This window comes from Pelophylax lessonae (genome assembly GCF_965119305.1).
Source record: "Pelophylax lessonae genome assembly, chromosome: 13".
In the NCBI taxonomy this organism is placed as follows: Eukaryota; Metazoa; Chordata; class Amphibia; order Anura; family Ranidae; genus Pelophylax; species Pelophylax lessonae.
Genome location: NC_138780.1, coordinates 191,868,040 through 191,876,716, shown reverse-complemented (window position 1 = coordinate 191,876,716; position 8,677 = coordinate 191,868,040).

Below are 8,677 nucleotides of genomic sequence, written 5' to 3'. Positions count from 1 at the left end.
TTTTTTCCTACAAACAGGGATTTCTTTTGGTGGTATTTGATCACCTCTGCTTTTTTTTTTTTTTTTTTTTTTTTGTGCTCCTAATAAAAAAAAGGCTGACAATGTTGAAAAAATATTTTTTACTTTCTGCTATAAAATGCATCCAATAAAATTTTTTTTTAAAAAATCTAATTTCTTCATCAAGTTAGGCCAATATACTGTACTTGTACTGTCTACCCTCAAGTTGTAAAGCGCTGCGTAAACTGTCGGCGCTATATAAATACTAAATAATAATAATAATAATATGTATTCTGCTACATATTTTTGGTAAATATGTCCTAATAAGTGTATATTGATTGGTTTGCTCAAAAGTTATAGCGTCTACAAACTATGGGATAGACTGGAATTTTTATTTATTACTAGTAATGGCGGCGATCAGCGACTTATAGCGGGGACTGTGATATTGCGGCGGACAATCTGACGCTGACACTTTTTGGGGACCGGTGACACAAATACAGTGATCAGTGCTAAAAATATACAGTCACTGTACTAATGACACTGGCTGGGAAGGGGTTAACTGTGTGCCTAGCCAGTGTTTTGGTGTACTGTGTGAAATGCTTTTACTAATTTTAATAGTGAACGAGTCGTGTGAAACATGTCTACCATCCATTTTGCTGTACCTTGCCTCCTTGTTCAATGAAGCCTTTCATCGCGAGCCATCGCTTGGTGTGTGGCCATTTCTCTTGTATCCTGTTTGTGGTGGCGATCCGAGGTCCTGCACCCATGGCTGGCTGTGAAGTTCTAACTGCCTAATGGAAGTAATGGATTTTATTTTCTGCTTTGTGGGGAAAGAAAATCCATTGCTTCCCTGCTCACAGGACAGAGCTCTGCCTTGTTTACATAGGCAGAGCCCTGTCCTGTGTGTCTTCCAGACGATCTGCAGGTTCCGGCGGTCATCCATTGGTCAGCCCCCGCCTATTGGCATCTGCTGTGTATAATCACAACACAACCAGGTCGCCGTCAGCACGTGCCCTCTACACAGAAATGCTGTATTGCGTACCTAGTAGGTGATCTGGCGCAGCAGAGCCACCTTGATATGTAAGTGATACAGTCAGCAAGCGGTTATTAAGGGCTCTTGCAAACGGGTGTTAAAAAAAGATGGCTGAGCTGTGATTTTTCCCACCCTCCAGCTGCCCACCCAGTTTATATAAATACAGTCACACAGGGCTGCGGTTGCAATGTTTTGCTTCACGATTTTTGCATTTTTACCCCGTGGTGCAGAGTTTGACAGATGGCAGAGTTCAGTGTGACCATTGAGTTCAGTGTGACCACACCACAACTTTAACACATGACTCAGTCAGGGATCTACAATGTAAAATTGCCATTTGGTAATTAACAAAATAAAAAAAAAAAAAATGAAGGAGGCGGCAGCAGTAGCGCCTCCTGAACACTTGTCAACCACTGCTATACTGCCCTCCGAAAAGTGGTTCCCCCTTGGATTGCTTTTTAGAGGACAATAAGCAGTACTGCTAATGTGAAAGAAGTTTTAATAGACCCGTCCCAGCCTTTTTACCCCAGAGGAACTCTTAAAGTACTTTCAGATCTCGGGGAACCCCTGCTAAAACCAGTTCATTGGGGATGAATGGGAAGAATGCCCCCCTTACAATGGTGGCCATTGGGAAGAATGCCCCCCTCACAATGGTGGCCATTGGGAAAAATGCCCCCCTCACAATGGTGGCCATTGGGAAGAATGCCCCCCTCACAATGGTGGCCATTGGGAAGAATGCCCCCCTCACAATGGTGGCCATTGGGAAGAATGCCCCCCTCACAATGGTGGCCATTGGGAAGAATGCCCCCCTCACAATGGTGGCCATTGGGAAGAATGCCCCCCTCACAATGGTGGCCATTGGGAAGAATGCCCCCCTCACAATGGTGGCCATTGGGAAGAATGCCCCCCTCACAATGGTGGCCATTGGGAAGAATGCCCCCCTCACAATGGTGGCCATTGGGAAGAATGCCCCCCTCACAATGGTGGCCATTGGGAAGAATGCCCCCCTCACAATGGTGGCCATTGGGAAGAATGCCCCCCTCACAATGGTGGCCATTGGGAAGAATGCCCCCCTCACAATGGTGGCCATTGGGAAGAATGCCCCCCTCACAATGGTGGCCATTGGGAAGAATGCCCCCCTCACAATGGTGGCCATTGGGAAGAATGCCCCCCTCACAATGGTGGCCATTGGGAAGAATGCCCCCCTCACAATGGTGGCCATTGGGAAAAATGCCCCCCTCACAATGGTGGCCATTGGGAAGAATGCCCCCCTCACAATGGTGGCCATTGGGAAGAATGCCCCCCTCACAATGGTGGCCATTGGGAAGAATGCCCCCCTCACAATGGTGGCCATTGGGAAGAATGCCCCCCTCACAATGGTGGCCATTGGGAAGAATGCCCCCCTCACAATGGTGGCCATTGGGAAGAATGCCCCCCTCACAATGGTGGCCTTTGGGAAGAATGCCCCCCTCACAATGGTGGCCATTGGGAAGAATGCCCCCCTCACAATGGTGGCCATTGGGAAGAATTCCCCCCTCACAGGCAGCTAAAACAATCATTGGTATCATGCAGCTGGCTCTGCCAAGTGTTGTTGGCCTTGGAACTATGCAGGCACCATGAAATAGCAGGTCAATCAGCCACAACTCAAGGAACTGCTAGTCACCCCTGGAGGAATCGGTAGCAGAGAATGGTTGCCTTAAATGAAAATTTATATTAAGTGACATCACAATAGCATACCTTCAGACTTCTGAACTCGAGGAGGAACTCCTTACACAAAGGTTGTGAAGAGTGTGTTGTGTGTCATGGGGGACCTCCAGACTGGCTACACTGTGAATGGCTTAAAGAGGCAAGGTCAATGACTTTTAGTTGCCTCCGTGTGGGGAGGCCCCATGCCTGTACAAAATCAAGGGGTCAGGGGTGGTATGTGTGAGGAATTGAGGGGTGTGTATGAGGTGAGGGAAGGTACAGAGGGTCCTGTGTGTGAGGTGAGGGAAGGTATGGAGATATACCGTGCGTGAGGTGAGGGAAGGTATGGAGATATACCGTGCGGGAGGTGAGGGAAGGTATGGAGATATACCGTGCGGGAGGTGAGGGAAGGTATGGAGATATACCGTGAGGGAAGGTATGGAGATATACCGTGCGGGAGGTGAGGGAAGGTATGGAGATATACCGTGCGGGAGGTGAGAGAAGGTATGGAGATATACCGTGCGGGAGGTGAGGGAAGGTATGGAGATATACCGTGCGGGAGGTGAGGGAAGGTATGGAGCTATACCGTGCGGGAGGTGAGGGAAGGTATGGAGATATACCGTGCAGGAGGTGAGGGAAGGTATGGAGCTATACCGTGCGGGAGGTGAGGGAAGGTATGGAGCTATACCGTGAGGGAAGGTATGGAGCTATACCGTGCGGGAGGTGAGGGAAGGTATGGAGATATACCGTGCGGGAGGTGAGGGAAGGTATGGAGCTATACCGTGCGGGAGGTGAGGGAAGGTATGGAGCTATACCGTGAGGGAAGGTATGGAGCTATACCGTGCGGGAGGTGAGGGAAGGTATGGAGATATACCGTGTGGGAGGTGAGGGAAGGTATGGAGATATACCGTGCGGGAAGGTATGGAGATATATACCGTGCAGGGGGTGAGGGAAGGTATGGAGATATACCGTGCGGGAGGTGAGAGAAGGTATGGAGATATACCGTGCGGGAGGTGAGAGAAGGTATGGAGATATACCGTGTGGGAGGTGAGGGAAGGTATGGAGATATACCGTGTGGGAGGTGAGGGAAGGTATGGAGATATATACCGTGCAGGGGGTGAGGGAAGGTATGAAGATATACCGTGCGGGAGGTGAGGGAAGGTATGGAGATATACCGTGCGGGAGGTGAGAGAAGGTATGGAGATATACCGTGTGGGAGGTGAGGGAAGGTATGGAGATATACCGTGCGTGAGGTTAGGGAAGGTATGGAGGAGTCTCCTGTGTGATATGAGGGGGTGTCCTGTGTGTGAGGTGAGGGAAGGTATTGAGGGGTCTCCTGTGGGAGGGAAGGAATAGAGGGGTTCCTTGTGTGAGATGGGGGCAGGTATGGAGGAGTCTCTTGTGTGATAGAAACATGGATGGATGGAAGGATGGAGTCCTGTGTGTGAGGTGAGGGAAGGTATGAAGGAGTCTCCTGTGTGATGTGAGGGGGGGTCCCATGTGTGACGTGAGGGAAGGTATGGAGGAGTCTCCTGTGTGATGTGAGGGAAGGTATGGAGATAGAACGTGTGTGAGGTGGAGGGAAGGTATTGAGGAGTCTCCTGTGTGATGTGATGGGGTCCCAAATGTGAGGTAAGGGAAGGTATGAAGGGGTCCCATGTGTAATGTGGGGGAACGTATTGAGGAGTCTCCTGTGTGTGAGGGGAGGGAAAGTACAGAGGGGTCCCGTATGTGAGGTGAGAGAAGGTATGAAGTGGTCCCGTATGCAAGATGGGAGAAGGTATGGAGGGGTCCTGTGTGTGAGGCGAGGGTAGGTACAGAGGGGTCTCATGTGTGATGTGGGGGAAGTTATGGGGCAGTCCCATGAGTGAAGTATGAAGGGGGTTATTTGTAGGAAGGTTGAATTGGGGGTTCTGATGTTAGGTATGGGGGTGCCTGTGTGTGAGGGATAGTATAAAGGGAGACCCTCTGCAAGGTATGGGGGTCTTGAGGTGTGGGTAGGTACATAGGGGACTGTGTGTGACATGAGGGAAGGTATGGGGAGATACAGTATTCTGTGTATTGGGGGGGGGGGGGGGTTACATGTAGGAGGGGTGGTATGGGGGTCCTGAGGTGAGGGAAGGTATGGAAGGAGATCCTGTGTGGGGTATTAGGGGGAGGGCGTGCTATGTATGGCGAGGGGGGCCCTGTGTGTGTATCATATAGAGGGGTTCTGAGGTGAGGTACAGGGGGCCCTGTGTTCAGTATGGGGATTCTGAGGTGAGGGGGCCTGTGCACGGTATGGTGAGGTACAGGGGGCCCTGTGTTCCGTATAGGGGTTCAGAGGTGAGAGGGGCTCTGTGTATGGTATGGAGAAGTTCTGAGGCGAGGGGGGGGCCCTGTGTGCGTTATGAAAGGGTTCTGAGGGGAGGGGCACTGTGTTCTAATTGGGGATCAGAAGTGAGGTACAATAGACTCTGTGTTTGGTATGGGGGTTCTGAGGTGAGGGGGTCCTGTGTATGGTATGGGGGTTCTAAGTTGAGGGAGGTCCATTGTTTGGTTTGGGGGTTGTGAGGTGGGGGGGGGGGTCCTTTGTACGACATGGAGGGGGCCTGAGGTGAGGAAGGGCCCGGTGTACAGTATATAGGGGGTCTGAGGTGTTGGGGAGGGGGGCCCTGTGTTTGGTATAGATGGGTTCTGAGGTGAGGGGGGCTCTGTGTTCGGTATGGATGGGTTCTGAGATGGATGGGTGCTGAGGTAAGGGGGGGGGCTCTATGTTCTGTATGGAGGGGTTTTAGGTCAGGGGGGCCCTGGGTTCCGTATGGAGGGGCTCTGAGGTCAGGGGGGCAGAACGTTCTATATGGAGGGGTTCATAGGTAGGGTGGGCCCTGTGTTCCGTATGGAGGGTTCTGAGGTGAGGGGGGGGGGGTCTGTGTTCGGTATGGAGGGGTTCTGAGGTGATGGGGGGGGGGGGGAGATCCTGTGTGTGGTATGGAGAGGTTCTAAAGGTGAGGGGGGTTCTGTGTTTGGTATGGAGAGGTTCTGAGGTGAGGGGGTTCTGTGTTCGGTATGAAGGGTTCTGAGGCGAGGGGGGGTTCTGTGTTTGGTATGGAGAGGTTCTGAGGTGAGGGGGGGGTTCTGTGTTCGGTATGAAGGGGTTACGAGGTGAGGGGGGGGTTCTGTGTTCGGGATGGAGGGGTTCTGAGGTGAGGGGGGGGGTCCTGTGTGTGGTATGCAGAGGTTCTGAGGTGAGGGGGGATTCTGTGTGCTGATTGGAGGGGTTCTGAGGTGAGAGGGGGCTCTGTGTTTGGTATGGAGAGGTTCTGAGGTGAGGGGGGGGGTTCTGTGTTCGGTATGGGAGAGTTCTGAGGTGAGGGGGGGGGGGGGTTCTGTGTTCGGTATGAAGGGGTTACGAGATGAGGGGGGTTCTGTGTTCGGTATGGAGGGGTTCTGAGGTAAGGGGGGGGTTCTGTGTTCGGTATGAGGGGTTCTGAGGTGAGGGGGGGGGTCCTGTGTGTGGTATGGAGAGGTTCTGAGGTGAGGGGGGATTCTGTGTTCAGAATGAAGGGGTTCAGAGGTGAGAGGGGCTCTGTGTTTGATATGGAGGGCTCTGTGTTCGGTATAGATGGGTTCTGAGGTGAGGGGGCTCTGTGTTCGGTATGGATGGGTTCTCAGATGGTGGGGGCTCTGTGTTCGGTATGGATGGGTTCTGAGATGGGGGGGGGGGGGGGGGGTTCTGTGTTCGGTATGGATGGGTCTGAGATGGATGGGTGCTGAGGTAAGGGGGGGCTCTGTGTTCGGTATGGATGGGGTTTTAAGGTCAGGGGGGCCCTGGGTTCCGTATGGAAGGGCTCTGAGGTCAGGGGGGCACAACGTTCTATATGGAGGGGTTCATAGGTAGGGGTGGGCCCTGTGTTCCGTATGGAGGGGTTCTGTGTTCGGTATGGAGGTGTTCTGAGGTGAGGGGGGGGGTCTGTGTTCGGTATGGAGGGGTTCTGAGGTGATGGGGGGGGGGGGAATCCTGTGTGTGGTATGGAGAGGTTCTGAGGTGAGGGGGGTTCTGTGTTTGGTATGGAGAGGTTCTGAGGTGAGGGGGTTCTGTGTTCGGTATGAAGGGGTTCTGAGGTGAGGGGGTTCTGTGTCCGGTATGAAGGGTTCTGAGGTGAGGGGGGGTTCTGTGTTTGGTATGGAGAGGTTCTGAGGTGAGGGGGGGGTTTCTGTGTTCGGTATGAAGGGGTTACGAGGTGAGGGGGGGTTCTGTGTTCAGAATGGAGGGGTTCTGAGGTGAGGGGGGGGGGTTCTGTGTTCGGTATGGAGGGGTTCTGAGGTGAGGGGGGGTTCTGTGTTTGGTATGGAGAGGTTCTGAGGTGAGGGTGGGGGGGTTCTGTGTTCGGTATGAAGGGGTTACGAGGTGAGGGGGGGTTCTGTGTTCAGAATGGAGGGGTTCTGAGGTGAGGGGGGGGGGGTCTGTGTTCGGTATGGAGGGGTTCTGTGTTTGGTATGGAGAGGTTCTGAGGTGAGGGTGGGGGGGTTCTGTGTTCGGTATGAAGGGGTTACGAGGTGAGGGGGGTTCTGTGTTCAGAATGGAGGGGTTCTGAGGTGAGGGGGGGGGGGTTCTGTGTTCCGTATGGAGGGGTTCTGAGGTGAGGGGGGATTCTGTGTTCGGAATGGAGGGGTTCTGAGGTGAGAGGGGCTCTGTGTTTGATATGGAGGCTCTGTGTTCAGTATGGAGGGGTCTGAGGTGAGGGGGCCCTGTGTTCAGTATGGAGGGGTTCTGAGGTGAGGGGCCCTGTGTTCAGTATGGAGGGGTTCTGGGGTGAGCTCTGTGTTTGATATGGAGGGCTCTGTGTTCAGTTTGGAGGGGTTCTGAGGCGAGGGGGGCCCTGTGTTCAGAATGGAGGGGTTCTGAGGCGAGGGGGGCCCTGTGTTCAGTATGGAGGGGTTTTGAGGTGAGGGGGGTTCTGTGTTTGTATGGAGAGGTTCTGAGGGTGAGAGGGGCTCTGTGTTTGATATGGATGGCTCTATGTTCTGTATAGAGGGGTTCTGAGGTAAGGGGGGGGGGCTTTGTGTTCGGTATGGAGGGGTTCTGAGGTGAGGGGGGGCTGTGTTCGGTATGGAGGGGTTCTGAAGGGGGGGGGGCTGTGTTCGGTATGGAGGGTTCTGAGGTGAGGGGGGGGGGGTTCTGTGTTCAGAATGGAGGGGTTCTGAGGTGAGGGGGGCTCTGTGTTTGATATGGAGGGCTCTGTGTTCAGTATGGAGGGGTTCTGAGGTGAGGGGGGGGGGGCTGTGTTCGGAATGGAGGGATTCTGAGGTCGGAATGGAGGGATTCTGAGGTGAGGGGGGGGGGGGCTGTGTTCGGTATGGAGGGATTCTGAGGTGGGGGCTGTGTTTGATATGGAGGGCTCTATGTTCTGTATAGAGGGGTTCTGAGGGGGGGGGGGCTGTGTTCGGTATGGAGGGGTTCTGAGGTGGGGGGGGGCTGTGTTCGGAATGGAGGGATTCTGAGGTGAGGGGGGCACTGTGTTTGATATGGAGGGCTCTATGTTCTGTATAGAGGGGTTCTGAGGGGGGGGGGGGGGCTGTGTTCGGTATGGAGAGGTTCTGAGGTGGGGGGGGGGCTGTGTTCGGAATGGAGGGATTCTGAGGGGGGGGGGGGGCTGTGTTCGGAATGGAGGGATTCTGAGGGGGGGGGGCTGTGTTCGGAATGGAGGGATTCTGAGGGGGGGGGGGCTGTGTTCGGAATGGAGGGGTTCTTCTGAGGTGAGGTTCTGTGTTCAGTATGGAGGGGAACCGTTCTGAGGTGAGGGGTGGCTCTGTGTTCCAGATGGAGAGGTTCTGAGGGGAAGTCCTGTGAACGGTCCTTGGGACTCTACGTTCGGTATAGAGAAGCTTCTTAGGTGAAGACACTGGTCTGGAAGAAGTCGAAGAGGATTCGATGAGTAAAGTGGTAAGGGGCGGGGATTGGAGTTGCAGGGGGGTGTGTCT